The sequence below is a fragment of the Pelodiscus sinensis genome, chromosome 25 (assembly GCF_049634645.1).
Source record: "Pelodiscus sinensis isolate JC-2024 chromosome 25, ASM4963464v1, whole genome shotgun sequence".
NCBI lineage: Eukaryota > Metazoa > Chordata > Testudines > Trionychidae > Pelodiscus > Pelodiscus sinensis.
Window position 1 is genome coordinate 18,769,769 of NC_134735.1, and position 27,764 is coordinate 18,797,532.

The 27,764-nt window shown below is 60.4% G+C and overlaps 19 non-coding genes across 19 annotated transcripts; 9 read left to right on the top strand and 10 right to left on the bottom strand.

The window, feature by feature from the left end:
- Nucleotides 1–490: 490 nt before the first annotated feature.
- TRNAM-CAU (transfer RNA methionine (anticodon CAU)) lies at nucleotides 491–562 on the bottom strand. Its single transcript has one exon. It is a non-coding gene; the product is annotated as a tRNA-Met (tRNA).
- A 105-nt stretch (nucleotides 563–667) lies between these two features.
- On the top strand, nucleotides 668–741 carry TRNAN-GUU (transfer RNA asparagine (anticodon GUU)). The gene has a single exon. It is a non-coding gene; the product is annotated as a tRNA-Asn (tRNA).
- A 1,551-nt stretch (nucleotides 742–2,292) lies between these two features.
- Nucleotides 2,293–2,366, top strand: TRNAN-GUU (transfer RNA asparagine (anticodon GUU)). Its single transcript has one exon. It is a non-coding gene; the product is annotated as a tRNA-Asn (tRNA).
- A 1,551-nt stretch (nucleotides 2,367–3,917) lies between these two features.
- Nucleotides 3,918–3,991, top strand: TRNAN-GUU (transfer RNA asparagine (anticodon GUU)). Its single transcript has one exon. It is a non-coding gene; the product is annotated as a tRNA-Asn (tRNA).
- Nucleotides 3,992–5,365: 1,374 nt separating this feature from the next.
- Nucleotides 5,366–5,437, bottom strand: TRNAM-CAU (transfer RNA methionine (anticodon CAU)). The gene has a single exon. It is a non-coding gene; the product is annotated as a tRNA-Met (tRNA).
- Nucleotides 5,438–5,542: 105 nt separating this feature from the next.
- Nucleotides 5,543–5,616, top strand: TRNAN-GUU (transfer RNA asparagine (anticodon GUU)). The gene has a single exon. It is a non-coding gene; the product is annotated as a tRNA-Asn (tRNA).
- Nucleotides 5,617–6,986: 1,370 nt separating this feature from the next.
- On the bottom strand, nucleotides 6,987–7,058 carry TRNAM-CAU (transfer RNA methionine (anticodon CAU)). The gene has a single exon. It is a non-coding gene; the product is annotated as a tRNA-Met (tRNA).
- A 1,716-nt stretch (nucleotides 7,059–8,774) lies between these two features.
- Nucleotides 8,775–8,848, top strand: TRNAN-GUU (transfer RNA asparagine (anticodon GUU)). Its single transcript has one exon. It is a non-coding gene; the product is annotated as a tRNA-Asn (tRNA).
- Nucleotides 8,849–10,222: 1,374 nt separating this feature from the next.
- On the bottom strand, nucleotides 10,223–10,294 carry TRNAM-CAU (transfer RNA methionine (anticodon CAU)). Its single transcript has one exon. It is a non-coding gene; the product is annotated as a tRNA-Met (tRNA).
- A 105-nt stretch (nucleotides 10,295–10,399) lies between these two features.
- Nucleotides 10,400–10,473, top strand: TRNAN-GUU (transfer RNA asparagine (anticodon GUU)). Its single transcript has one exon. It is a non-coding gene; the product is annotated as a tRNA-Asn (tRNA).
- Nucleotides 10,474–11,847: 1,374 nt separating this feature from the next.
- Nucleotides 11,848–11,919, bottom strand: TRNAM-CAU (transfer RNA methionine (anticodon CAU)). The gene has a single exon. It is a non-coding gene; the product is annotated as a tRNA-Met (tRNA).
- Nucleotides 11,920–19,935: 8,016 nt separating this feature from the next.
- TRNAM-CAU (transfer RNA methionine (anticodon CAU)) lies at nucleotides 19,936–20,007 on the bottom strand. The gene has a single exon. It is a non-coding gene; the product is annotated as a tRNA-Met (tRNA).
- A 105-nt stretch (nucleotides 20,008–20,112) lies between these two features.
- TRNAN-GUU (transfer RNA asparagine (anticodon GUU)) lies at nucleotides 20,113–20,186 on the top strand. The gene has a single exon. It is a non-coding gene; the product is annotated as a tRNA-Asn (tRNA).
- A 1,374-nt stretch (nucleotides 20,187–21,560) lies between these two features.
- On the bottom strand, nucleotides 21,561–21,632 carry TRNAM-CAU (transfer RNA methionine (anticodon CAU)). Its single transcript has one exon. It is a non-coding gene; the product is annotated as a tRNA-Met (tRNA).
- Nucleotides 21,633–21,737: 105 nt separating this feature from the next.
- On the top strand, nucleotides 21,738–21,811 carry TRNAN-GUU (transfer RNA asparagine (anticodon GUU)). Its single transcript has one exon. It is a non-coding gene; the product is annotated as a tRNA-Asn (tRNA).
- Nucleotides 21,812–23,181: 1,370 nt separating this feature from the next.
- On the bottom strand, nucleotides 23,182–23,253 carry TRNAM-CAU (transfer RNA methionine (anticodon CAU)). The gene has a single exon. It is a non-coding gene; the product is annotated as a tRNA-Met (tRNA).
- A 1,553-nt stretch (nucleotides 23,254–24,806) lies between these two features.
- On the bottom strand, nucleotides 24,807–24,878 carry TRNAM-CAU (transfer RNA methionine (anticodon CAU)). Its single transcript has one exon. It is a non-coding gene; the product is annotated as a tRNA-Met (tRNA).
- Nucleotides 24,879–24,983: 105 nt separating this feature from the next.
- Nucleotides 24,984–25,057, top strand: TRNAN-GUU (transfer RNA asparagine (anticodon GUU)). Its single transcript has one exon. It is a non-coding gene; the product is annotated as a tRNA-Asn (tRNA).
- A 1,374-nt stretch (nucleotides 25,058–26,431) lies between these two features.
- On the bottom strand, nucleotides 26,432–26,503 carry TRNAM-CAU (transfer RNA methionine (anticodon CAU)). Its single transcript has one exon. It is a non-coding gene; the product is annotated as a tRNA-Met (tRNA).
- Between the last annotated feature and the right edge of the window lie 1,261 nt (nucleotides 26,504–27,764).

Consider the following 27,764-nt stretch of genomic DNA (forward strand, 5'->3'; position numbering starts at 1 on the left):
ATGAGATGGGTTTTGGTCAGCCGGCGTGTGCCTAAAGAGCGTGGGTGGTGGCGATGCGGGAGAAGCGGCGCGTCGGAGGGAATTGCTCGCGTGTCCTGTTGTTGAGCAGTATGGCGAAGGCAGAAGTTCTCTTTGTGAGGGGTTTGGCGTGCCTGGGAGTAGTAGAGCAAGGCCAGTGTTGATGCTGTGGCAGCTCTTTGTCTAGGCCTGAATGAAGGCTCTGGGTAGCGTGGTCCAGAAGTGCTTTGTTCCACGAGCGTCTGGAGAGCCTCCCTGGCGCGCTCCCTGAGCGGGTCCCGGCGGCCCTTGTGGGTGGGAAAAGGGCAGGAGGAAGCCCTGTTGCCTGAGGACAGAAGAGGAGGCCTCCGTGCCTCCCACACAGGAAGCGGGGGGCTGCCGAGAGCTTCCCCGCAGGCGGCATCCTGGCCTGGCCTTTAGCTACTTGCAGCCTGGAGTGAAGGCGCGGAGTCAAAAGAGGCCGGCCCACACGTAGCAGAGGATGGTTTCGATCCATCGACCTCTGGGTTATGGGCCCAGCACGCTTCCGCTGCGCCACTCTGCTCCCTTTGGGCTAGACTGCCCGCAATCCACTCTAGCACCTGGGCTGCACTGGCACGGCCAGGCAGAGGAGCAGGCTGCTAGGCAGCGTTTCGGAAAGCCCTTCGAGGTCTCTGTGGCGCAATGGGTCAGCGCGTTCGGCTGTTAACCGAAAGGATGGTGGTTCGAGCCCACCCGGGGACGCGGCTACGCTCGGCCTCCTGGCGCTTGCTAGCGGGCTCCCTTTTGCCACCTCCAAGCCATCCCTCTCGGCCTCGGTGAGGTCACCTTGTGGCCGGCAAGGTTCAGGGGCCGTGCCGTGCCACAGGAGCCCGTCTCCCAGCAACCGCGCCGGGGCCTCGACCTCGGGGCTTAAGCCCCGAGCCCAAGCGCGAAAGCTCCAGCCGGGCAGGTGTCGTTCCCCTCCCGCCTCTACGCCAGCTGAGAGGGAGAAACGCACGAGCCGCGCGGGTTCTTAGCCGCCTCCCTCCTGCGGGCCTGTTTGCTGCGCAGACCTCTGGGCCTGTCTCATGCCTCCCCTGGGAAGCGTGGCCGCGCGAACTGAGCCCCAGTCGCAGCTCCTGAGGTTTCCTGTGCAGCCTTGGACTTGCATGGCTGCCATGGTTTCTCTTTGGAAGGGACTCGGTCCCGCTTGGACAGGCGACTCGCCCGTGTGACTCCAAACGCCATCTTGTGGCTGTCTTTTTCCCCCACAGCCAGAACACCAGGATTCGCCTCCCACGGCAGAAGATGCAAAAGGCCCTGGAAGGAAAGCCCTCCTGCTTTTTTACCTCGGGAGGATGTGGGCTACCAACCGAAGCTCTGAGCCAAGGACTGAAGGACCCGTCCAAGCCGTGGCCGTACTCCCGAGACTTGACCGAAGCCAGCTCTCTCTTCCATGACTGCTGCAAGCCTCAACCGAGACCGTGGCGAGTGCTCCCACAATTCCCTCTCCCCCTTTCCATTGAGGATTCTGAAGGACCGTCAGCTGGTGATTTTTGGCTCTGACTGTAAGGGATGAATTGAGCCGGGAACGTAGCTGGTCCTCTTGGGCTGGGCAGAAGCTTTTGATGGGATGAGATGGGTTTTGGTCAGCCGGCGTGTGCCTAAAGAGCGTGGGTGGTGGCGATGCGGGAGAAGCGGCGCGTCGGAGGGAATTGCTCGCGTGTCCTGTTGTTGAGCAGTATGGCGAAGGCAGAAGTTCTCTTTGTGAGGGGTTTGGCGTGCCTGGGAGTAGTAGAGCAAGGCCAGTGTTGATGCTGTGGCAGCTCTTTGTCTAGGCGTTTTGTCTAGGCCTGAATGAAGGCTCTGGGTAGCGTGGTCCAGAAGTGCTTTGTTCCACGAGCGTCTGGAGAGCCTCCCTGGCGCGCTCCCTGAGCGGGTCCCGGCGGCCCTTGTGGGTGGGAAAAGGGCAGGAGGAAGCCCTGTTGCCTGAGGACAGAAGAGGAGGCCTCCGTGCCTCCCACACAGGAAGCGGGGGGCTGCCGAGAGCTTCCCTGCAGGCGGCATCCTGGCCTGGCCTTTAGCTACTTGCAGCCTGGAGTGAAGGCGCGGAGTCAAAAGAGGCCGGCCCACACGTAGCAGAGGATGGTTTCGATCCATCGACCTCTGGGTTATGGGCCCAGCACACTTCCGCTGCGCCACTCTGCTCCCTTTGGACTAGATTGCCCGCAATCCACTCTAGCACCTGGGCTGCACTGGCACGGCCAGGCAGAGGAGCAGGCTGCTAGGCAGCGTTTCGGAAAGCCCTTCGAGGTCTCTGTGGCGCAATGGGTCAGCGCGTTCGGCTGTTAACCGAAAGGATGGTGGTTCAAGCCCACCCGGGGACGCAGCTACGCTCGGCCTCCTGGCGCTTGCTAGCGGGCTCCCTTTTGCCACCTCCAAGCCATCCCTCTCGGCCTCGGTGAGGTCACCTTGTGGCCGGCAAGGTTCAGGGGCCGTGCCGTGCCACAGGAGCCCGTCTCCCAGCAACCGCGCCGGGGCCTCGGCCTCAGGGCTTAAGCCCCGAGCCCAAGCGCGAAAGCTCCAGCCGGGCAGGTGTCGTTCCCCTCCCGCCTCTACGCCAGCTGAGAGGGAGAAACGCACGAGCCGCGCGGGTTCTTAGCCGCCTCCCTCCTGCGGGCCTGTTTGCTGCGCAGACCTCTGGGCCTGTCTCATGCCTCCCCTGGGAAGCGTGGCCGCGCGAACTGAGCCCCAGTCGCAGCTCCTGAGGTTTCCTGTGCAGCCTTGGACTTGCATGGCTGCCATGGTTTCTCTTTGGAAGGGACTCGGTCCCGCTTGGACAGGCGACTCGCCCGTGTGACTCCAAACACCATCTTGTGGCTGTCTTTTTCCCCCACAGCCAGAACACCAGGATTCGCCTCCCACGGCAGAAGATGCAAAAGGCCCTGGAAGGAAAGCCCTCCTGCTTTTTTACCTCGGGAGGATGTGGGTTACCAACCGAAGCTCTGAGCCAAGGACTGAAGGACCCGTCCAAGCCGTGGCCGTACTCCCGAGACTTGACCGAAGCCAGCTCTCTCTTCCATGACTGCTGCAAGCCTCAACCGAGAACGTGGCGAGTGCTCTCACAATTCCCTCTCCCCCTTTCCATTGAGGATTCTGAAGGACCGTCAGCTGGTGATTTTTGGCTCTGACTGTAAGGGATGAATTGAGCCGGGAACGTAGCTGGTCCTCTTGGGCTGGGCAGAAGCTTTTGATGGGATGAGATGGGTTTTGGTCAGCCGGCGTGTGCCTAAAGAGCGTGGGTGGTGGCGATGCGGGAGAAGCGGCGCGTCGGAGGGAATTGCTCGCGTGTCCTGTTGTTGAGCAGTATGGCGAAGGCAGAAGTTCTCTTTGTGAGGGGTTTGGCGTGCCTGGGAGTAGTAGAGCAAGGCCAGTGTTGATGCTGTGGCAGCTCTTTGTCTAGGCGTTTTGTCTAGGCCTGAATGAAGGCTCTGGGTAGCGTGGTCCAGAAGTGCTTTGTTCCACGAGCGTCTGGAGAGCCTCCCTGGCGCGCTCCCTGAGCGGGTCCCGGCGGCCCTTGTGGGTGGGAAAAGGGCAGGAGGAAGCCCTGTTGCCTGAGGACAGAAGAGGAGGCCTCCGTGCCTCCCACACAGGAAGCGGGGGGCTGCCGAGAGCTTCCCCGCAGGCGGCATCCTGGCCTGGCCTTTAGCTACTTGCAGCCTGGAGTGAAGGCGCGGAGTCAAAAGAGGCCGGCCCACACGTAGCAGAGGATGGTTTCGATCCATCGGTCTCTGGGTTATGGGCCCAGCACGCTTCCGCTGCGCCACTCTGCTCCCTTTGGGCTAGACTGCCCGCAATCCACTCTAGCACCTGGGCTGCACTGGCACGGCCAGGCAGAGGAGCAGGCTGCTAGGCAGCGTTTCGGAAAGCCCTTCGAGGTCTCTGTGGCGCAATGGGTCAGCGCGTTCGGCTGTTAACCGAAAGGATGGTGGTTCGAGCCCACCCGGGGACGCGGCTACGCTCGGCCTCCTGGCGCTTGCTAGCGGGCTCCCTTTTGCCACCTCCAAGCCATCCCTCTCGGCCTCGGTGAGGTCACCTTGTGGCCGGCAAGGTTCAGGGGCCGTGCCGTGCCACAGGAGCCCGTCTCCCAGCAACCGCGCCGGGGCCTCGACCTCGGGGCTTAAGCCCCGAGCCCAAGCGCGAAAGCTCCAGCCGGGCAGGTGTCGTTCCCCTCCCGCCTCTACGCCAGCTGAGAGGGAGAAACGCACGAGCCGCGCGGGTTCTTAGCCGCCTCCCTCCTGCGGGCCTGTTTGCTGCGCAGACCTCTGGGCCTGTCTCATGCCTCCCCTGGGAAGCGTGGCCGCGCGAACTGAGCCCCAGTCGCAGCTCCTGAGGTTTCCTGTGCAGCCTTGGACTTGCATGGCTGCCATGGTTTCTCTTTGGAAGGGACTCGGTCCCGCTTGGACAGGCGACTCGCCCGTGTGACTCCAAACGCCATCTTGTGGCTGTCTTTTTCCCCCACAGCCAGAACACCAGGATTCGCCTCCCACGGCAGAAGATGCAAAAGGCCCTGGAAGGAAAGCCCTCCTGCTTTTTTACCTCGGGAGGATGTGGGCTACCAACCGAAGCTCTGAGCCAAGGACTGAAGGACCCGTCCAAGCCGTGGCCGTACTCCCGAGACTTGACCGAAGCCAGCTCTCTCTTCCATGACTGCTGCAAGCCTCAACCGAGAACGTGGCGAGTGCTCCCACAATTCCCTCTCCCCCTTTCCATTGAGGATTCTGAAGGACCGTCAGCTGGTGATTTTTGGCTCTGACTGTAAGGGATGAATTGAGCCGGGAACGTAGCTGGTCCTCTTGGGCTGGGCAGAAGCTTTTGATGGGATGAGATGGGTTTTGGTCAGCCGGCGTGTGCCTAAAGAGCGTGGGTGGTGGCGATGCGGGAGAAGCGGCGCGTCGGAGGGAATTGCTCGCGTGTCCTGTTGTTGAGCAGTATGGCGAAGGCAGAAGTTCTCTTTGTGAGGGGTTTGGCGTGCCTGGGAGTAGTAGAGCAAGGCCAGTGTTGATGCTGTGGCAGCTCTTTGTCTAGGCGTTTTGTCTAGGCCTGAATGAAGGCTCTGGGTAGCGTGGTCCAGAAGTGCTTTGTTCCACGAGCGTCTGGAGAGCCTCCCTGGCGCGCTCCCTGAGCGGGTCCCGGCGGCCCTTGTGGGTGGGAAAAGGGCAGGAGGAAGCCCTGTTGCCTGAGGACAGAAGAGGAGGCCTCCGTGCCTCCCACACAGGAAGCGGGGGGCTGCCGAGAGCTTCCCCGCAGGCGGCATCCTGGCCTGGCCTTTAGCTACTTGCAGCCTGGAGTGAAGGCGCGGAGTCAAAAGAGGCCGGCCCACACGTAGCAGAGGATGGTTTCGATCCATCGACCTCTGGGTTATGGGCCCAGCACGCTTCCGCTGCGCCACTCTGCTCCCTTTGGACTAGACTGCCCGCAATCCACTCTAGCACCTGGGCTGCACTGGCACGGCCAGGCAGAGGAGCAGGCTGCTAGGCAGCGTTTCGGAAAGCCCTTCGAGGTCTCTGTGGCGCAATGGGTCAGCGCGTTCGGCTGTTAACCGAAAGGATGGTGGTTCGAGCCCACCCGGGGACGCGGCTACGCTCGGCCTCCTGGCGCTTGCTAGCGGGCTCCCTTTTGCCACCTCCAAGCCATCCCTCTCGGCCTCGGTGAGGTCACCTTGTGGCCGGCAAGGTTCAGGGGCCGTGCCGTGCCACAGGAGCCCGTCTCCCAGCAACCGGGCCGGGGCCTCGGCCTCAGGGCTTAAGCCCCGAGCCCAAGCGCGAAAGCTCCAGCCGGGCAGGTGTCGTTCCCCTCCCGCCTCTACGCCAGCTGAGAGGGAGAAACGCACGAGCCGCGCGGGTTCTTAGCCGCCTCCCTCCTGCGGGCCTGTTTGCTGCGCAGACCTCTGGGCCTGTCTCATGCCTCCCCTGGGAAGCGTGGCCGCGCGAACTGAGCCCCAGTCGCAGCTCCTGAGGTTTCCTGTGCAGCCTTGGACTTGCATGGCTGCCATGGTTTCTCTTTGGAAGGGACTCGGTCCCGCTTGGACAGGCGACTCGCCCGTGTGACTCCAAACGCCATCTTGTGGCTGTCTTTTTCCCCCACAGCCAGAACACCAGGATTCGCCTCCCACGGCAGAAGATGCAAAAGGCCCTGGAAGGAAAGCCCTCCTGCTTTTTTACCTCGGGAGGATGTGGGCTACCAACCGAAGCTCTGAGCCAAGGACTGAAGGACCCGTCCAAGCCGTGGCCGTACTCCCGAGACTTGACCGAAGCCAGCTCTCTCTTCCATGACTGCTGCAAGCCTCAACCGAGAACGTGGCGAGTGCTGCCCGTGCTCCCACAATTCCCTCTCCCCCTTTCCATTGAGGATTCTGAAGGACCGTCAGCTGGTGATTTTTGGCTCTGACTGTAAGGGATGAATTGAGCCGGGAACGTAGCTGGTCCTCTTGGGCTGGGCAGAAGCTTTTGATGGGATGAGATGGGTTTTGGTCAGCCGGCGTGTGCCTAAAGAGCGTGGGTGGTGGCGATGCGGGAGAAGCGGCGCGTCGGAGGGAATTGCTCGCGTGTCCTGTTGTTGAGCAGTATGGCGAAGGCAGAAGTTCTCTTTGTGAGGGGTTTGGCGTGCCTGGGAGTAGTAGAGCAAGGCCAGTGTTGATGCTGTGGCAGCTCTTTGTCTAGGCCTGAATGAAGGCTCTGGGTAGCGTGGTCCAGAAGTGCTTTGTTCCACGAGCGTCTGGAGAGCCTCCCTGGCGCGCTCCCTGAGCGGGTCCCGGCGGCCCTTGTGGGTGGGAAAAGGGCAGGAGGAAGCCCTGTTGCCTGAGGACAGAAGAGGAGGCCTCCGTGCCTCCCACACAGGAAGCGGGGGGCTGCCGAGAGCTTCCCCGCAGGCGGCATCCTGGCCTGGCCTTTAGCTACTTGCAGCCTGGAGTGAAGGCGCGGAGTCAAAAGAGGCCGGCCCACATGTAGCAGAGGATGGTTTCGATCCATCGACCTCTGGGTTATGGGCCCAGCACGCTTCCGCTGCGCCACTCTGCTCCCTTTGGGCTAGACTGCCCGCAATCCACTCTAGCACCTGGGCTGCACTGGCACGGCCAGGCAGAGGAGCAGGCTGCTAGGCAGCGTTTCGGAAAGCCCTTCGAGGTCTCTGTGGTGCAATGGGTCAGCGCGTTCGGCTGTTAACCGAAAGGATGGTGGTTCGAGCCCACCCGGGGACGCGGCTACGCTTGGCCTCCTGGCGCTTGCTAGCGGGCTCCCTTTTGCCACCTCCAAGCCATCCCTCTCGGCCTCGGTGAGGTCACCTTGTGGCCGGCAAGGTTCAGGGGCCGTGCCGTGCCACAGGAGCCCGTCTCCCAGCAACCGCGCCGGGGCCTCGGCCTCGGGGCTTAAGCCCCGAGCCCAAGCGCGAAAGCTCCAGCCGGGCAGGTGTCGTTCCCCTCCCGCCTCTACGCCAGCTGAGAGGGAGAAACGCACGAGCCGCGCGGGTTCTTAGCCGCCTCCCTCCTGCGGGCCTGTTTGCTGCGCAGACCTCTGGGCCTGTCTCATGCCTCCCCTGGGAAGCGTGGCCGCGCGAACTGAGCCCCAGTCGCAGCTCCTGAGGTTTCCTGTGCAGCCTTGGACTTGCATGGCTGCCATGGTTTCTCTTTGGAAGGGACTCGGTCCCGCTTGGACAGGCGACTCGCCCGTGTGACTCCAAACGCCATCTTGTGGCTGTCTTTTTCCCCCACAGCCAGAACACCAGGATTCGCCTCCCACGGCAGAAGATGCAAAAGGCCCTGGAAGGAAAGCCCTCCTGCTTTTTTACCTCGGGAGGATGTGGGCTACCAACCGAAGCTCTGAGCCAAGGACTGAAGGACCCGTCCAAGCCGTGGCCGTACTCCCGAGACTTGACCGAAGCCAGCTCTCTCTTCCATGACTGCTGCAAGCCTCAACCGAGACCGTGGCGAGTGCTCCCACAATTCCCTCTCCCCCTTTCCATTGAGGATTCTGAAGGACCGTCAGCTGGTGATTTTTGGCTCTGACTGTAAGGGATGAATTGAGCCGGGAACGTAGCTGGTCCTCTTGGGCTGGGCAAAGCTTTTGATGGGATGAGATGGGTTTTGGTCAGCCGGCGTGTGCCTAAAGAGCGTGGGTGGTGGCGATGCGGGAGAAGCGGCGCGTCGGAGGGAATTGCTCGCGTGTCCTGTTGTTGAGCAGTATGGCGAAGGCAGAAGTTCTCTTTGTGAGGGGTTTGGCGTGCCTGGGAGTAGTAGAGCAAGGCCAGTGTTGATGCTGTGGCAGCTCTTTGTCTAGGCCTGAATGAAGGCTCTGGGTAGCGTGGTCCAGAAGTGCTTTGTTCCACGAGCGTCTGGAGAGCCTCCCTGGCGCGCTCCCTGAGCGGGTCCCGGCGGCCCTTGTGGGTGGGAAAAGGGCAGGAGGAAGCCCTGTTGCCTGAGGACAGAAGAGGAGGCCTCCGTGCCTCCCACACAGGAAGCGGGGGGCTGCCGAGAGCTTCCCCGCAGGCGGCATCCTGGCCTGGCCTTTAGCTACTTGCAGCCTGGAGTGAAGGCGCGGAGTCAAAAGAGGCCGGCCCACACGTAGCAGAGGATGGTTTCGATCCATTGACCTCTGGGTTATGAGCCCAGCACGCTTCCGCTGCGCCACTCTGCTCCCTTTGGACTAGATTGCCCGCAATCCACTCTAGCACCTGGGCTGCACTGGCACGGCCAGGCAGAGGAGCAGGCTGCTAGGCAGCGTTTCGGAAAGCCCTTCGAGGTCTCTGTGGCGCAATGGGTCAGCGCGTTCGGCTGTTAACCGAAAGGATGGTGGTTCGAGCCCACCCGGGGACGCGGCTACGCTCGGCCTCCTGGCGCTTGCTAGCGGGCTCCCTTTTGCCACCTCCAAGCCATCCCTCTCGGCCTCGGTGAGGTCACCTTGTGGCCGGCAAGGTTCAGGGGCCGTGCCGTGCCACAGGAGCCCGTCTCCCAGCAACCGGGCCGGGGCCTCGGCCTCAGGGCTTAAGCCCCGAGCCCAAGCGCGAAAGCTCCAGCCGGGCAGGTGTCGTTCCCCTCCCGCCTCTACGCCAGCTGAGAGGGAGAAACGCACGAGCCGCGCGGGTTCTTAGCCGCCTCCCTCCTGCGGGCCTGTTTGCTGCGCAGACCTCTGGGCCTGTCTCATGCCTCCCCTGGGAAGCGTGGCCGCGCGAACTGAGCCCCAGTCGCAGCTCCTGAGGTTTCCTGTGCAGCCTTGGACTTGCATGGCTGCCATGGTTTCTCTTTGGAAGGGACTCGGTCCCGCTTGGACAGGCGACTCGCCCGTGTGACTCCAAACGCCATCTTGTGGCTGTCTTTTTCCCCCACAGCCAGAACACCAGGATTCGCCTCCCACGGCAGAAGATGCAAAAGGCCCTGGAAGGAAAGCCCTCCTGCTTTTTTACCTCGGGAGGATGTGGGCTACCAACCGAAGCTCTGAGCCAAGGACTGAAGGACCCGTCCAAGCCGTGGCCGTACTCCCGAGACTTGACCGAAGCCAGCTCTCTCTTCCATGACTGCTGCAAGCCTCAACCGAGACCGTGGCGAGTGCTCCCACAATTCCCTCTCCCCCTTTCCATTGAGGATTCTGAAGGACCGTCAGCTGGTGATTTTTGGCTCTGACTGTAAGGGATGAATTGAGCCGGGAACGTAGCTGGTCCTCTTGGGCTGGGCAGAAGCTTTTGATGGGATGAGATGGGTTTTGGTCAGCCGGCGTGTGCCTAAAGAGCGTGGGTGGTGGCGATGCGGGAGAAGCGGCGCGTCGGAGGGAATTGCTCGCGTGTCCTGTTGTTGAGCAGTATGGCGAAGGCAGAAGTTCTCTTTGTGAGGGGCTTGGCGTGCCTGGGAGTAGTAGAGCAAGGCCAGTGTTGATGCTGTGGCAGCTCTTTGTCTAGGCGTTTTGTCTAGGCCTGAATGAAGGCTCTGGGTAGCGTGGTCCAGAAGTGCTTTGTTCCACGAGCGTCTGGAGAGCCTCCCTGGCGCGCTCCCTGAGCGGGTCCCGGCGGCCCTTGTGGGTGGGAAAAGGGCAGGAGGAAGCCCTGTTGCCTGAGGACAGAAGAGGAGGCCTCCGTGCCTCCCACACAGGAAGCGGGGGGCTGTCGAGAGCTTCCCCGCAGGCGGCATCCTGGCCTGGCCTTTAGCTACTTGCAGCCTGGAGTGAAGGCGCGGAGTCAAAAGAGGCCGGCCCACACGTAGCAGAGGATGGTTTCGATCCATCGACCTCTGGGTTATGGGCCCAGCACGCTTCCGCTGCGCCACTCTGCTCCCTTTGGGCTAGACTGCCCGCAATCCACTCTAGCACCTGGGCTGCACTGGCACGGCCAGGCAGAGGAGCAGGCTGCTAGGCAGCGTTTCGGAAAGCCCTTCGAGGTCTCTGTGGCGCAATGGGTCAGCGCGTTCGGCTGTTAACCGAAAGGATGGTGGTTCGAGCCCACCCGGGGACGCGGCTACGCTCGGCCTCCTGGCGCTTGCTAGCGGGCTCCCTTTTGCCACCTCCAAGCCATCCCTCTCGGCCTCGGTGAGGTCACCTTGTGGCCGGCAAGGTTCAGGGGCCGTGCCGTGCCACAGGAGCCCGTCTCCCAGCAACCGCGCCGGGGCCTCGGCCTCGGGGCTTAAGCCCCGAGCCCAAGCGCGAAAGCTCCAGCCGGGCAGGTGTCGTTCCCCTCCCGCCTCTACGCCAGCTGAGAGGGAGAAACGCACGAGCCGCGCGGGTTCTTAGCCGCCTCCCTCCTGCGGGCCTGTTTGCTGCGCAGACCTCTGGGCCTGTCTCATGCCTCCCCTGGGAAGCGTGGCCGCGCGAACTGAGCCCCAGTCGCAGCTCCTGAGGTTTCCTGTGCAGCCTTGGACTTGCATGGCTGCCATGGTTTCTCTTTGGAAGGGACTCGGTCCCGCTTGGACAGGCGACTCGCCCGTGTGACTCCAAACGCCATCTTGTGGCTGTCTTTTTCCCCCACAGCCAGAACACCAGGATTCGCCTCCCACGGCAGAAGGTGCAAAAGGCCCTGGAAGGAAAGCCCTCCTGCTTTTTTACCTCGGGAGGATGTGGGCTACCAACCGAAGCTCTGAGCCAAGGACTGAAGGACCCGTCCAAGCCGTGGCCGTACTCCCGAGACTTGACCGAAGCCAGCTCTCTCTTCCATGACTGCTGCAAGCCTCAACCGAGACCGTGGCGAGTGCTCCCACAATTCCCTCTCCCCCTTTCCATTGAGGATTCTGAAGGACCGTCAGCTGGTGATTTTTGGCTCTGACTGTAAGGGATGAATTGAGCCGGGAACGTAGCTGGTCCTCTTGGGCTGGGCAGAAGCTTTTGATGGGATGAGATGGGTTTTGGTCAGCCGGCGTGTGCCTAAAGAGCGTGGGTGGTGGCGATGCGGGAGAAGCGGCGCGTCGGAGGGAATTGCTCGCGTGTCCTGTTGTTGAGCAGTATGGCGAAGGCAGAAGTTCTCTTTGTGAGGGGCTTGGCGTGCCTGGGAGTAGTAGAGCAAGGCCAGTGTTGATGCTGTGGCAGCTCTTTGTCTAGGCGTTTTGTCTAGGCCTGAATGAAGGCTCTGGGTAGCGTGGTCCAGAAGTGCTTTGTTCCACGAGCGTCTGGAGAGCCTCCCTGGCGCGCTCCCTGAGCGGGTCCCGGCGGCCCTTGTGGGTGGGAAAAGGGCAGGAGGAAGCCCTGTCGCCTGAGGACAGAAGAGGAGGCCTCCGTGCCTCCCACACAGGAAGCGGGGGGCTGCCGAGAGCTTCCCCGCAGGCGGCATCCTGGCCTGGCCTTTAGCTACTTGCAGCCTGGAGTGAAGGCGCGGAGTCAAGAGAGGCCGGCCCACACGTAGCAGAGGATGGTTTCGATCCATCGACCTCTGGGTTATGGGCCCAGCACGCTTCCGCTGCGCCACTCTGCTCCCTTTGGGCTAGACTGCCCGCAATCCACTCTAGCACCTGGGCTGCACTGGCACGGCCAGGCAGAGGAGCAGGCTGCTAGGCAGCGTTTCGGAAAGCCCTTCGAGGACTCTGTGGCGCAATGGGTCAGCGCGTTCAGCTGTTAACCGAGAGGATGGTGGTTCGAGCCCACCCGGGGACGTGGCTACGCTCGGCCTCCTGGCGCTTGCTAGCGGGCTCCCTTTTGCCACCTCCAAGCCATCCCTCTCGGCCTCGGTGAGGTCACCTTGTGGCCGGCAAGGTTCAGGGGCCGTGCCGTGCCACAGGAGCCCGTCTCCCCGCCACCGCGCCGGGGCCTCGGCCTCGGGGCTTAAGCCCCGAGCCCAAGCGCGAAAGCTCCAGCCGGGCAGGTGTCGTTCCCCTCCCGCCTCTACGCCAGCTGAGAGGGAGAAACGCACGAGCCGCGCGGGTTCTTAGCCGCCTCCCTCCTGCGGGCCTGTTTGCTGCGCAGACCTCTGGGCCTGTCTCATGCCTCCCCTGGGAAGCGTGGCCGCGCGAACTGAGCCCCAGTCGCAGCTCCTGAGGTTTCCTGTGCAGCCTTGGACTTGCATGGCTGCCATGGTTTCTCTTTGGAAGGGACTCGGTCCCGCTTGGACAGGCGACTCGCCCGTGTGACTCCAAACGCCATCTTGTGGCTGTCTTTTTCCCCCACAGCCAGAACACCAGGATTCGCCTCCCACGGCAGAAGATGCAAAAGGCCCTGGAAGGAAAGCCCTCCTGCTTTTTTACCTCGGGAGGATGTGGGCTACTAACCGAAGCTCTGAGCCAAGGACTGAAGGACCCGTCCAAGCCGTGGCCGTACTCCCGAGACTTGACCGAAGCCAGCTCTCTCTTCCATGACTGCTGCAAGCCTCAACCGAGAACGTGGCGAGTGCTCCCACAATTCCCTCTCCCCCTTTCCATTGAGGATTCTGAAGGACCGTCAGCTGGTGATTTTTGGCTCTGACTGTGTGACTGACCGGGCCGTATCTGGGCACAGCTTAGGGCGTCCGCTCAGGGCGAATTGCTCAAATCCGGGGTTCCTTACAGCCCCCGACTGGCGACCTCTCCACACAGGCCGCAAACCAGTCTCACAGAGCGCTTCAGCAGCCTGCCTGAAGCCTCCCGAGCAAAACCCCTCCGACACCCCAGCAATATCCGTGCCCCAGATGGCCCCGGGCCTCATACACGGGTGGGGGGTCCTAGCACCCAATCCCACCTACCCCGAACAAGTTCTGTCCGGTTCCAAGAAACCAGCCACAGATCCCTGGTCAATTTACCCTCTGGACCTTACCCACAAATCACGCTGGGCCAATCCTTTAGAATCTATATCTAAAGGTTTATTATTACAAGAAAGAAAAGCCTGAGAGTAAGGTTATTAAAGTACAGTACGTTACATGCACCGAATCTCCCAGTCCTCGATGCAGGCTCTAGCAGAGATGTTGCAGCTGCTGGTTAAAAGTCCTTATTGCACATCCTACGATCAGGATGGGTTCACAGGTCTTCCGGGCTCTTCAATCCCTGCAGTGCTGCCTCTGGGATGAAGTGCTGAGCTGAGAACAAAATGGCCTCGACCACATGGCCTCTTTATACTCCTTCCTGGCCTCTTCTTGTATGCAGCAGGTCACCTGGTCAGAGGCCAATCTCTATGTTTCCTGCTGGCTGCCCTCAGGTGACAAATCCCATTCTTTGGGTGTGTCCATAGCCTATTGAGAGTCATTGTTCCACAGGGCTTTGCTACTCAGCCTGTCCATAGCCATGCTTAACACATTCACAGAAATATTCAGCTTCCACACAGATCACAGATTCCTACCTACACACATAGACATTATATACTCACATAAATAGTGTACATAAGATTAACAAACAATAAGCTCCCATTCAATACCCCACATGGCCCCCCCATACCAATTTCTGGGGCCAACACCCCCACCTAGGGGTGTAGCAGCGATCTGGCTGCTTCCCTCCAATTCAGCAACGTGACACCCCCAACGCAAAATTGATGCAGGAAGTGATGCCAGTAACATCACTGAGGGCATCACAGGCCTCCCCCGTCAAAATGGTGGTGTGCCTCAGTTTCCTTCTTACACAGGACCTTCTGGCTGGAACCCTTTTTGTCCTGTAAGAAGTTCCAAAACCAGTTACAAGTGTTAACCATGAAAGAGCAACATTACAATGTCCCCTTACATACCGTCTGTCGTTTGGTACATCTCCAGACAGATTACATGGTATTTTCATAAGCTCATGCACACTGTATACCGTTACAATTCTCTGCAACAATAATACATTGGTTACAAGAATTAACATCAGTAACAAAAACAATCCTATATCAGGTGTATACTGACATTCCCCATCATGCCCCTTCTCTGGCCCCACACCATTGCAGTTTTTTCCCTTCAGGTTCAACCTGCAAATCTTCTTTGTCAAAGCAAGTCCTGCCCCTCCCCCTTGTCCTCTGGGCTCCAGGCCTGAAACCTCTGGCCAGACCAAGACAATGGGCTGGCTGGGCGTGACTCCCTGGCTCACAATGGCCCTGGAATTCTCCCCCTTCCCCCACTCAGTGGGGTAACAGCAGTAAGCTGTAGACTCCCAAGTCTCTCCTCTGTCCCTCTCCAACCTCTGTTTCCACATGGAACCAGATATCAACCTCCCTGATTGAGTATGAGTGTCCACAGTGTCCAGAGATGGGAGCATAACTGCCATCTCCTGCATCCTAGAGAGAGTGACCACACAGCTGTTCTGCTCTGCATACTTGGCTACACAGTCCTTCTCCTGAATCTGAGACACTAAGTTCCCACTCTCCTCATTCACCTGGGAACAATCCTGTCCCACACACACTGACTTCCCAGCAAGCTGGTCACCCACAGTCACTGGGTTAGCAGCCTGCTCCAGTTCTCTGGATGTTCCTGCCTCATCTGGAACAACCCTCAGTCCCTCTGAGAATTCTCCAACACCATCCACACTGGGTTTCCCTAAACCCAAGTCATTGGAGTCACTGTTAACAGACAAATTCTGTCTGTCCGGCACCAAAACAAGTGCCTCACACAAGAAGCTGCTGCCGTTTACAGGCAGAGCTTTCTCCTGAATGCCTTCTCCCAGCAAGGCCCTGTCACCTCTACAAGCACTGCCAGGACTCTCCTCCCTATGAGATTCCTTAAGCAGCCGTTCACCCTTCCCTGGCTCTGCAGTAGCATTGCCCTGCTGAGCCCCAACCAATTCCTCCTGCACTTCCCTTACTCCCTGAGTTATCTCTGGCCCCTCAGGTGGATTCACAGATAATCCCCTCTCAGGCACATAGACAGACCCACAAGAGACAGGGTCAGAGGCATCTTCACTCCCTGTGCAGCTCTCTAGATGGCTGTAAACGTCCACACCATCATTAGGCACCAGAGTTAACACGCCCTCATTCTCTCCTTGTGCCCGGGCTAAGGGGTCTCCCTGCTCCCACCGAGTAGCTCCCCCCTCTGCCAGCAACACAGCAGCATCAGGCACAATATCAGGGTCACCACTGTCTGGTCTCTGGGGTTCTGGTAAAACACTGACTGTCTCTACCTGAGTCACCTCATCCCTCTCCCCAGCAGACACAAACCTTGGGTCACCCCCTTCCTGGGCCTTAGCCATATCCAGACCCAACTCTGGGACAACCACACTGCTCTCAGCCTTCACAGGCTGTGGGGCACCTTCCGCAGACATAGGAAGAAACTCTTCCCCACACACAGCCAGACAACCAGAGACAGCTTCTCCCTTGTCCCAACACCCCTGGCTAATCTCAGGCATATAGCTAGCCACTGGGACAGCTTCCTTTACTGCCCCACTGCTACTTCCACCAGCCAAATTGCCAGCTTGCACACACTGTGCTTCTTCACACAAATCACTTTCAGCTTGTGCAGGTTCAATTCCACAAACCTCACCAGCCACCAACTCCTCAACTAAAACTTCACTCTGGCCAGCCACTCCAGGCTGCCCCAGAGAAACATTTCCCTGACTTCTGGGCTCTTCCTGCCCTGGTTCTGATTCCAGCCTCACCTCTGAGGCATCAGACGGGCCCTCACCCACAGGCTCACTGCCCCCCTGCACAGACACACAGGCATCTGCCACAGGCACACATGTAGAGACACTTTCCCCTTGGTTACAGGGAGACTGACCAGCTCCAGGAAACTTTTCATACCCACATGCACCCCCTTCCCAAACCTCCCTGCTAGCTACAGGTAACACAAAAGGTTTGCATTTACACATGCTTTGGGGTTGGGTTTTCACATCGGCTGGGTAAAATACGTCTGCCATATCATAAGCACACCGCATACCCACAGAGTTACACATCGAACCCTCTTGTTCTTTTAGTCTCTTAAGCTGGAGGTCAAGTCTAGCATTTTCCTCCCTGGCTAGGGCCATCTTCTTTGCATGCTCTGCCATTCTCTCTGCATGTTCTGCTTTTCTCATCTCAAGTTCCAGATCCATCTCCTGCTTTCTCTTAGCAATTTCTTCATCTGCCTTCCGCCTTCTTTCAGCAGCCTCCTTGGCTTGCTTCTGCTCCTTTTCATCCACATCTCTGGTTAATAACAGCACTACCAGATCTAGTTTAGAGGCCCTTTTCCTAAAGGCAATGCCTCTCCCCAAGCACAAATCCTTCAGAGTACTTTTGCTCAGACTCTCATATAATTCCGGGTTCATTGCAGCGGCTCTTTAATCAACCAAACTCTCAACACCAAAAATCAAATTTCGACAGCGTGGGGTCCAGATCCCAAAGCTCAATTGACCAAGATCTGTGGATCCTGCCGACTACGCCACTGTGACGGACCGGGCCGTATCTGGGCACAGCTTAGGGCGTCCGCTCAGGGCGAATTGCTCAAATCCGGGGTTCCTTACAGCCCCCGACTGGCGACCTCTCCACACAGGCCACAAACCAGTCTCACAGAGCGCTTCAGCAGCCTGCCTGAAGCCTCCCGAGCAAAACCCCTCCGACACCCCAGCAATATCCATGCCCCAGATGGCCCCGGGCCTCATACACGGGTGGGGGGTCCTAGCACCCAATCCCACCTACCACGAACAAGTTCCGTCCGGTTCCAAGAAACCAGCCACAGATCCCTGGTCAATTTACCCTCTGGACCTTACCCACAAATCACGCTGGGCCAATCCTTTAGAATCTATATCTAAAGGTTTATTATTACAAGAAAGAAAAGCCTGAGAGTAAGGTTATTAAAGTACAGTACGTTACATGCACCGAATCTCCCAGTCCTCGATGCAGGCTCTAGCAGAGATGTTGCAGCTGCTGGTTAAAAGTCCTTATTGCACATCCTACGATCAGGATGGGTTCACAGGTCTTCCGGGCTCTTCAATCCCTGCAGTGCTGCCTCTGGGATGAAGTGCTGAGCTGAGAACAAAATGGCCTCGACCACATGGCCTCTTTATACTCCTTCCTGGCCTCTTCTTGTATGCAGCAAGTCACCTGGTCAGAGGCCAATCTCTATGTTTCCTGCTGGCTGCCCTCAGGTGACAAATCCCATTCTTTGGGTGTGTCCATAGCCTATTGAGAGCCATTGTTCCACAGGGCTTTGCTACCCAGCCTGTCCATAGCCATGCTTAACACATTCACAGAAATATTCAGCTTCCACACAGATCACAGATTCCTACCTACACACATAGACATTATATACTCACATAAATAGTGTACATAAGATTAACAAACAATAAGCTCCCATTCAATACCCCACATGGCCCCCCCATACCAATTTCTGGGGCCAACACCCCCACCTAGGGGTGTAGCAGCGATCTGGCTGCTTCCCTCCAATTCAGCAACGTGACAGACTGTAAGGGATGAATTGAGCCGGGAACGTAGCTGGTCCTCTTGGGCTGGGCAGAAGCTTTTGATGGGATGAGATGGGTTTTGGTCAGCCGGCGTGTGCCTAAAGAGCGTGGGTGGTGGCGATGCGGGAGAAGCGGCGCGTCGGAGGGAATTGCTCGCGTGTCCTGTTGTTGAGCAGTATGGCGAAGGCAGAAGTTCTCTTTGTGAGGGGTTTGGCGTGCCTGGGAGTAGTAGAGCAAGGCCAGTGTTGATGCTGTGGCAGCTCTTTGTCTAGGCGTTTTGTCTAGGCCTGAATGAAGGCTCTGGGTAGCGTGGTCCAGAAGTGCTTTGTTCCACGAGCGTCTGGAGAGCCTCCCTGGCGCGCTCCCTGAGCGGGTCCCGGCGGCCCTTGTGGGTGGGAAAAGGGCAGGAGGAAGCCCTGTTGCCTGAGGACAGAAGAGGAGGCCTCCGTGCCTCCCACACAGGAAGCGGGGGGCTGCCGAGAGCTTCCCCGCAGGCGGCATCCTGGCCTGGCCTTTAGCTACTTGCAGCCTGGAGTGAAGGCGCGGAGTCAAAAGAGGCCGGCCCACACGTAGCAGAGGATGGTTTCAATCCATCGACCTCTGGGTTATGGGCCCAGCACGCTTCCGCTGCGCCACTCTGCTCCCTTTGGGCTAGACTGCCCGCAATCCACTCTAGCACCTGGGCTGCACTGGCACGGCCAGGCAGAGGAGCAGGCTGCTAGGCAGCGTTTCGGAAAGGCCTTCGAGGTCTCTGTGGCGCAATGGGTCAGCGCGTTTGGCTGTTAACCGAAAGGATGGTGGTTTGAGCCCACCCGGGGACGTGGCTACGCTCGGCCTCCTGGCGCTTGCTAGCGGGCTCCCTTTTGCCACCTCCAAGCCATCCCTCTCGGCCTCGGTGAGGTCACCTTGTGGCCGGCAAGGTTCAGGGGCCGTGCCGTGCCACAGGAGCCCGTCTCCCAGCAACCGCGCCGGGGCCTCGACCTCGGGGCTTAAGCCCCGAGCCCAAGCGCGAAAGCTCCAGCCGGGCAGGTGTCGTTCCCCTCCCGCCTCTACGCCAGCTGAGAGGGAGAAACGCACGAGCCGCGCGGGTTCTTAGCCGCCTCCCTCCTGCGGGCCTGTTTGCTGCGCAGACCTCTGGGCCTGTCTCATGCCTCCCCTGGGAAGCGTGGCCGCGCGAACTGAGCCCCAGTCGCAGCTCCTGAGGTTTCCTGTGCAGCCTTGGACTTGCATGGCTGCCATGGTTTCTCTTTGGAAGGGACTCGGTCCCGCTTGGACAGGCGACTCGCCCGTGTGACTCCAAACGCCATCTTGTGGCTGTCTTTTTCCCCCACAGCCAGAACACCAGGGTTCGCCTCCCACGGCAGAAGATGCAAAAGGCCCTGGAAGGAAAGCCCTCCTGCTTTTTTACCTCGGGAGGATGTGGGCTACCAACCGAAGCTCTGAGCCAAGGACTGAAGGACCCGTCCAAGCCGTGGCCGTACTCCCGAGACTTGACCGAAGCCAGCTCTCTCTTCCATGACTGCTGCAAGCCTCAACCGAGAACGTGGCGAGTGCTCCCACAATTCCCTCTCCCCCTTTCCATTGAGGATTCTGAAGGACCGTCAGCTGGTGATTTTTGGCTCTGACTGTAAGGGATGAATTGAGCCGGGAACGTAGCTGGTCCTCTTGGGCTGGGCAGAAGCTTTTGATGGGATGAGATGGGTTTTGGTCAGCCGGCGTGTGCCTAAAGAGCGTGGGTGGTGGCGATGCGGGAGAAGCGGCGCGTCGGAGGGAATTGCTCGCGTGTCCTGTTGTTGAGCAGTATGGTGAAGGCAGAAGTTCTCTTTGTGAGGGGTTTGGCGTGCCTGGGAGTAGTAGAGCAAGGCCAGTGTTGATGCTGTGGCAGCTCTTTGTCTAGGCGTTTTGTCTAGGCCTGAATGAAGGCTCTGGGTAGCGTGGTCCAGAAGTGCTTTGTTCCACGAGCGTCTGGAGAGCCTCCCTGGCGCGCTCCCTGAGCGGGTCCCGGCGGCCCTTGTGGGTGGGAAAAGGGCAGGAGGAAGCCCTGTTGCCTGAGGACAGAAGAGGAGGCCTCCGTGCCTCCCACACAGGAAGCGGGGGGCTGCCGAGAGCTTCCCCGCAGGCGGCATCCTGGCCTGGCCTTTAGCTACTTGCAGCCTGGAGTGAAGGCGCGGAGTCAAAAGAGGCCGGCCCACACGTAGCAGAGGATGGTTTCGATCCATCGACCTCTGGGTTATGGGCCCAGCACGCTTCCGCTGCGCCACTCTGCTCCCTTTGGGCTAGATTGCCCGCAATCCACTCTAGCACCTGGGCTGCACTGGCACGGCCAGGCAGAGGAGCAGGCTGCTAGGCAGCGTTTCGGAAAGCCCTTTGAGGTCTCTGTGGCGCAATGGGTCAGCGCGTTCGGCTGTTAACCGAAAGGATGGTGGTTCGAGCCCACCCGGGGACGCGGCTACGCTCGGCCTCCTGGCGCTTGCTAGCGGGCTCCCTTTTGCCACCTCCAAGCCATCCCTCTCGGCCTCGGTGAGGTCACCTTGTGGCCGGCAAGGTTCAGGGGCCGTGCCGTGCCACAGGAGCCCGTCTCCCAGCAACCGCGCCGGGGCCTCGGCCTCAGGGCTTAAGCCCCGAGCCCAAGCGCGAAAGCTCCAGCCGGGCAGGTGTCGTTCCCCTCCCTCCTCTACGCCAGCTGAGAGGGAGAAACGCACAAGCCGCGCGGGTTCTTAGCCGCCTCCCTCCTGCGGGCCTGTTTGCTGCGCAGACCTCTGGGCCTGTCTCATGCCTCCCCTGGGAAGCGTGGCCGCGCGAACTGAGCCCCAGTCGCAGCTCCTGAGGTTTCCTGTGCAGCCTTGGACTTGCATGGCTGCCATGGTTTCTCTTTGGAAGGGACTCGGTCCCGCTTGGACAGGCGACTCGCCCGTGTGACTCCAAACGCCATCTTGTGGCTGTCTTTTTCCCCCACAGCCAGAACACCAGGATTCGCCTCCCACGGCAGAAGATGCAAAAGGCCCTGGAAGGAAAGCCCTCCTGCTTTTTTACCTCGGGAGGATGTGGGCTACCAACCGAAGCTCTGAGCCAAGGACTGAAGGACCCGTCCAAGCCGTGGCCGTACTCCCGAGACTTGACCGAAGCCAGCTCTCTCTTCCATGACTGCTGCAAGCCTCAACCGAGACCGTGGCGAGTGCTCCCACAATTCCCTCTCCCCCTTTCCATTGAGGATTCTGAAGGACCGTCAGCTGGTGATTTTTGGCTCTGACTGTAAGGGATGAATTGAGCCGGGAACGTAGCTGGTCCTCTTGGGCTGGGCAGAAGCTTTTGATGGGATGAGATGGGTTTTGGTCAGCCGGCGTGTGCCTAAAGAGCGTGGGTGGTGGCGATGCGGGAGAAGCGGCGCGTCGGAGGGAATTGCTCGCGTGTCCTGTTGTTGAGCAGTATGGCGAAGGCAGAAGTTCTCTTTGTGAGGGGTTTGGCGTGCCTGGGAGTAGTAGAGCAAGGCCAGTGTTGATGCTGTGGCAGCTCTTTGTCTAGGCGTTTTGTCTAGGCCTGAATGAAGGCTCTGGGTAGCGTGGTCCAGAAGTGCTTTGTTCCACGAGCGTCTGGAGAGCCTCCCTGGCGCGCTCCCTGAGCGGGTCCCGGCGGCCCTTGTGGGTGGGAAAAGGGCAGGAGGAAGCCCTGTTGCCTGAGGACAGAAGAGGAGGCCTCCGTGCCTCCCACACAGGAAGCGGGGGGCTGCCGAGAGCTTCCCCGCAGGCGGCATCCTGGCCTGGCCTTTAGCTACTTGCAGCCTGGAGTGAAGGCGCGGAGTCAAAAGAGGCCGGCCCACACGTAGCAGAGGATGGTTTCGATCCATCGACCTCTGGGTTATGGGCCCAGCACGCTTCCGCTGCGCCACTCTGCTCCCTTTGGACTAGACTGCCCGCAATCCACTCTAGCACCTGGGCTGCACTGGCACGGCCAGGCAGAGGAGCAGGCTGCTAGGCAGCGTTTCGGAAAGCCCTTCGAGGTCTCTGTGGCGCAATGGGTCAGCGCGTTCGGCTGTTAACCGAAAGGATGGTGGTTCGAGCCCACCCGGGGACGCGGCTACGCTCGGCCTCCTGGCGCTTGCTAGCGGGCTCCCTTTTGCCACCTCCAAGCCATCCCTCTCGGCCTCGGTGAGGTCACCTTGTGGCCGGCAAGGTTCAGGGGCCGTGCCGTGCCACAGGAGCCCGTCTCCCAGCAACCGGGCCGGGGCCTCGGCCTCAGGGCTTAAGCCCCGAGCCCAAGCGCGAAAGCTCCAGCCGGGCAGGTGTCGTTCCCCTCCCGCCTCTACGCCAGCTGAGAGGGAGAAACGCACGAGCCGCGCGGGTTCTTAGCCGCCTCCCTCCTGCGGGCCTGTTTGCTGCGCAGACCTCTGGGCCTGTCTCATGCCTCCCCTGGGAAGCGTGGCCGCGCGAACTGAGCCCCAGTCGCAGCTCCTGAGGTTTCCTGTGCAGCCTTGGACTTGCATGGCTGCCATGGTTTCTCTTTGGAAGGGACTCGGTCCCGCTTGGACAGGCGACTCGCCCGTGTGACTCCAAACGCCATCTTGTGGCTGTCTTTTTCCCCCACAGCCAGAACACCAGGATTCGCCTCCCACGGCAGAAGATGCAAAAGGCCCTGGAAGGAAAGCCCTCCTGCTTTTTTACCTCGGGAGGATGTGGGCTACCAACCGAAGCTCTGAGCCAAGGACTGAAGGACCCGTCCAAGCCGTGGCCGTACTCCCGAGACTTGACCGAAGCCAGCTCTCTCTTCCATGACTGCTGCAAGCCTCAACCGAGAACGTGGCGAGTGCTGCCCGTGCTCCCACAATTCCCTCTCCCCCTTTCCATTGAGGATTCTGAAGGACCGTCAGCTGGTGATTTTTGGCTCTGACTGTAAGGGATGAATTGAGCCGGGAACGTAGCTGGTCCTCTTGGGCTGGGCAGAAGCTTTTGATGGGATGAGATGGGTTTTGGTCAGCCGGCGTGTGCCTAAAGAGCGTGGGTGGTGGCGATGCGGGAGAAGCGGCGCGTCGGAGGGAATTGCTCGCGTGTCCTGTTGTTGAGCAGTATGGCGAAGGCAGAAGTTCTCTTTGTGAGGGGTTTGGCGTGCCTGGGAGTAGTAGAGCAAGGCCAGTGTTGATGCTGTGGCAGCTCTTTGTCTAGGCCTGAATGAAGGCTCTGGGTAGCGTGGTCCAGAAGTGCTTTGTTCCACGAGCGTCTGGAGAGCCTCCCTGGCGCGCTCCCTGAGCGGGTCCCGGCGGCCCTTGTGGGTGGGAAAAGGGCAGGAGGAAGCCCTGTTGCCTGAGGACAGAAGAGGAGGCCTCCGTGCCTCCCACACAGGAAGCGGGGGGCTGCCGAGAGCTTCCCCGCAGGCGGCATCCTGGCCTGGCCTTTAGCTACTTGCAGCCTGGAGTGAAGGCGCGGAGTCAAAAGAGGCCGGCCCACATGTAGCAGAGGATGGTTTCGATCCATCGACCTCTGGGTTATGGGCCCAGCACGCTTCCGCTGCGCCACTCTGCTCCCTTTGGGCTAGACTGCCCGCAATCCACTCTAGCACCTGGGCTGCACTGGCACGGCCAGGCAGAGGAGCAGGCTGCTAGGCAGCGTTTCGGAAAGCCCTTCGAGGTCTCTGTGGTGCAATGGGTCAGCGCGTTCGGCTGTTAACCGAAAGGATGGTGGTTCGAGCCCACCCGGGGACGCGGCTACGCTTGGCCTCCTGGCGCTTGCTAGCGGGCTCCCTTTTGCCACCTCCAAGCCATCCCTCTCGGCCTCGGTGAGGTCACCTTGTGGCCGGCAAGGTTCAGGGGCCGTGCCGTGCCACAGGAGCCCGTCTCCCAGCAACCGCGCCGGGGCCTCGGCCTCGGGGCTTAAGCCCCGAGCCCAAGCGCGAAAGCTCCAGCCGGGCAGGTGTCGTTCCCCTCCCGCCTCTACGCCAGCTGAGAGGGAGAAACGCACGAGCCGCGCGGGTTCTTAGCCGCCTCCCTCCTGCGGGCCTGTTTGCTGCGCAGACCTCTGGGCCTGTCTCATGCCTCCCCTGGGAAGCGTGGCCGCGCGAACTGAGCCCCAGTCGCAGCTCCTGAGGTTTCCTGTGCAGCCTTGGACTTGCATGGCTGCCATGGTTTCTCTTTGGAAGGGACTCGGTCCCGCTTGGACAGGCGACTCGCCCGTGTGACTCCAAACGCCATCTTGTGGCTGTCTTTTTCCCCCACAGCCAGAACACCAGGATTCGCCTCCCACGGCAGAAGATGCAAAAGGCCCTGGAAGGAAAGCCCTCCTGCTTTTTTACCTCGGGAGGATGTGGGCTACCAACCGAAGCTCTGAGCCAAGGACTGAAGGACCCGTCCAAGCCGTGGCCGTACTCCCGAGACTTGACCGAAGCCAGCTCTCTCTTCCATGACTGCTGCAAGCCTCAACCGAGACCGTGGCGAGTGCTCCCACAATTCCCTCTCCCCCTTTCCATTGAGGATTCTGAAGGACCGTCAGCTGGTGATTTTTGGCTCTGACTGTAAGGGATGAATTGAGCCGGGAACGTAGCTGGTCCTCTTGGGCTGGGCAGAAGCTTTTGATGGGATGAGATGGGTTTTGGTCAGCCGGCGTGTGCCTAAAGAGCGTGGGTGGTGGCGATGCGGGAGAAGCGGCGCGTCGGAGGGAATTGCTCGCGTGTCCTGTTGTTGAGCAGTATGGCGAAGGCAGAAGTTCTCTTTGTGAGGGGCTTGGCGTGCCTGGGAGTAGTAGAGCAAGGCCAGTGTTGATGCTGTGGCAGCTCTTTGTCTAGGCGTTTTGTCTAGGCCTGAATGAAGGCTCTGGGTAGCGTGGTCCAGAAGTGCTTTGTTCCACGAGCGTCTGGAGAGCCTCCCTGGCGCGCTCCCTGAGCGGGTCCCGGCGGCCCTTGTGGGTGGGAAAAGGGCAGGAGGAAGCCCTGTTGCCTGAGGACAGAAGAGGAGGCCTCCGTGCCTCCCACACAGGAAGCGGGGGGCTGTCGAGAGCTTCCCCGCAGGCGGCATCCTGGCCTGGCCTTTAGCTACTTGCAGCCTGGAGTGAAGGCGCGGAGTCAAAAGAGGCCGGCCCACACGTAGCAGAGGATGGTTTCGATCCATCGACCTCTGGGTTATGGGCCCAGCACGCTTCCGCTGCGCCACTCTGCTCCCTTTGGGCTAGACTGCCCGCAATCCACTCTAGCACCTGGGCTGCACTGGCACGGCCAGGCAGAGGAGCAGGCTGCTAGGCAGCGTTTCGGAAAGCCCTTCGAGGTCTCTGTGGCGCAATGGGTCAGCGCGTTCGGCTGTTAACCGAAAGGATGGTGGTTCGAGCCCACCCGGGGACGCGGCTACGCTCGGCCTCCTGGCGCTTGCTAGCGGGCTCCCTTTTGCCACCTCCAAGCCATCCCTCTCGGCCTCGGTGAGGTCACCTTGTGGCCGGCAAGGTTCAGGGGCCGTGCCGTGCCACAGGAGCCCGTCTCCCAGCAACCGCGCCGGGGCCTCGGCCTCGGGGCTTAAGCCCCGAGCCCAAGCGCGAAAGCTCCAGCCGGGCAGGTGTCGTTCCCCTCCCGCCTCTACGCCAGCTGAGAGGGAGAAACGCACGAGCCGCGCGGGTTCTTAGCCGCCTCCCTCCTGCGGGCCTGTTTGCTGCGCAGACCTCTGGGCCTGTCTCATGCCTCCCCTGGGAAGCGTGGCCGCGCGAACTGAGCCCCAGTCGCAGCTCCTGAGGTTTCCTGTGCAGCCTTGGACTTGCATGGCTGCCATGGTTTCTCTTTGGAAGGGACTCGGTCCCGCTTGGACAGGCGACTCGCCCGTGTGACTCCAAACGCCATCTTGTGGCTGTCTTTTTCCCCCACAGCCAGAACACCAGGATTCGCCTCCCACGGCAGAAGGTGCAAAAGGCCCTGGAAGGAAAGCCCTCCTGCTTTTTTACCTCGGGAGGATGTGGGCTACCAACCGAAGCTCTGAGCCAAGGACTGAAGGACCCGTCCAAGCCGTGGCCGTACTCCCGAGACTTGACCGAAGCCAGCTCTCTCTTCCATGACTGCTGCAAGCCTCAACCGAGACCGTGGCGAGTGCTCCCACAATTCCCTCTCCCCCTTTCCATTGAGGATTCTGAAGGACCGTCAGCTGGTGATTTTTGGCTCTGACTGTAAGGGATGAATTGAGCCGGGAACGTAGCTGGTCCTCTTGGGCTGGGCAGAAGCTTTTGATGGGATGAGATGGGTTTTGGTCAGCCGGCGTGTGCCTAAAGAGCGTGGGTGGTGGCGATGCGGGAGAAGCGGCGCGTCGGAGGGAATTGCTCGCGTGTCCTGTTGTTGAGCAGTATGGCGAAGGCAGAAGTTCTCTTTGTGAGGGGCTTGGCGTGCCTGGGAGTAGTAGAGCAAGGCCAGTGTTGATGCTGTGGCAGCTCTTTGTCTAGGCGTTTTGTCTAGGCCTGAATGAAGGCTCTGGGTAGCGTGGTCCAGAAGTGCTTTGTTCCACGAGCGTCTGGAGAGCCTCCCTGGCGCGCTCCCTGAGCGGGTCCCGGCGGCCCTTGTGGGTGGGAAAAGGGCAGGAGGAAGCCCTGTCGCCTGAGGACAGAAGAGGAGGCCTCCGTGCCTCCCACACAGGAAGCGGGGGGCTGTCGAGAGCTTCCCCGCAGGCGGCATCCTGGCCTGGCCTTTAGCTACTTGCAGCCTGGAGTGAAGGCGCGGAGTCAAGAGAGGCCGGCCCACACGTAGCAGAGGATGGTTTCGATCCATCGACCTCTGGGTTATGGGCCCAGCACGCTTCCGCTGCGCCACTCTGCTCCCTTTGGGCTAGACTGCCCGCAATCCACTCTAGCACCTGGGCTGCACTGGCACGGCCAGGCAGAGGAGCAGGCTGCTAGGCAGCGTTTCGGAAAGCCCTTCGAGGACTCTGTGGCGCAATGGGTCAGCGCGTTCAGCTGTTAACCGAGAGGATGGTGGTTCGAGCCCACCCGGGGACGTGGCTACGCTCGGCCTCCTGGCGCTTGCTAGCGGGCTCCCTTTTGCCACCTCCAAGCCATCCCTCTCGGCCTCGGTGAGGTCACCTTGTGGCCGGCAAGGTTCAGGGGCCGTGCCGTGCCACAGGAGCCCGTCTCCCCGCCACCGCGCCGGGGCCTCGGCCTCGGGGCTTAAGCCCCGAGCCCAAGCGCGAAAGCTCCAGCCGGGCAGGTGTCGTTCCCCTCCCGCCTCTACGCCAGCTGAGAGGGAGAAACGCACGAGCCGCGCGGGTTCTTAGCCGCCTCCCTCCTGCGGGCCTGTTTGCTGCGCAGACCTCTGGGCCTGTCTCATGCCTCCCCTGGGAAGCGTGGCCGCGCGAACTGAGCCCCAGTCGCAGCTCCTGAGGTTTCCTGTGCAGCCTTGGACTTGCATGGCTGCCATGGTTTCTCTTTGGAAGGGACTCGGTCCCGCTTGGACAGGCGACTCGCCCGTGTGACTCCAAACGCCATCTTGTGGCTGTCTTTTTCCCCCACAGCCAGAACACCAGGATTCGCCTCCCACGGCAGAAGATGCAAAAGGCCCTGGAAGGAAAGCCCTCCTGCTTTTTTACCTCGGGAGGATGTGGGCTACTAACCGAAGCTCTGAGCCAAGGACTGAAGGACCCGTCCAAGCCGTGGCCGTACTCCCGAGACTTGACCGAAGCCAGCTCTCTCTTCCATGACTGCTGCAAGCCTCAACCGAGAACGTGGCGAGTGCTCCCACAATTCCCTCTCCCCCTTTCCATTGAGGATTCTGAAGGACCGTCAGCTGGTGATTTTTGGCTCTGACTGTGTGACTGACCGGGCCGTATCTGGGCACAGCTTAGGGCGTCCGCTCAGGGCGAATTGCTCAAATCCGGGGTTCCTTACAGCCCCCGACTGGCGACCTCTCCACACAGGCCGCAAACCAGTCTCACAGAGCGCTTCAGCAGCCTGCCTGAAGCCTCCCGAGCAAAACCCCTCCGACACCCCAGCAATATCCGTGCCCCAGATGGCCCCGGGCCTCATACACGGGTGGGGGGTCCTAGCACCCAATCCCACCTACCCCGAACAAGTTCTGTCCGGTT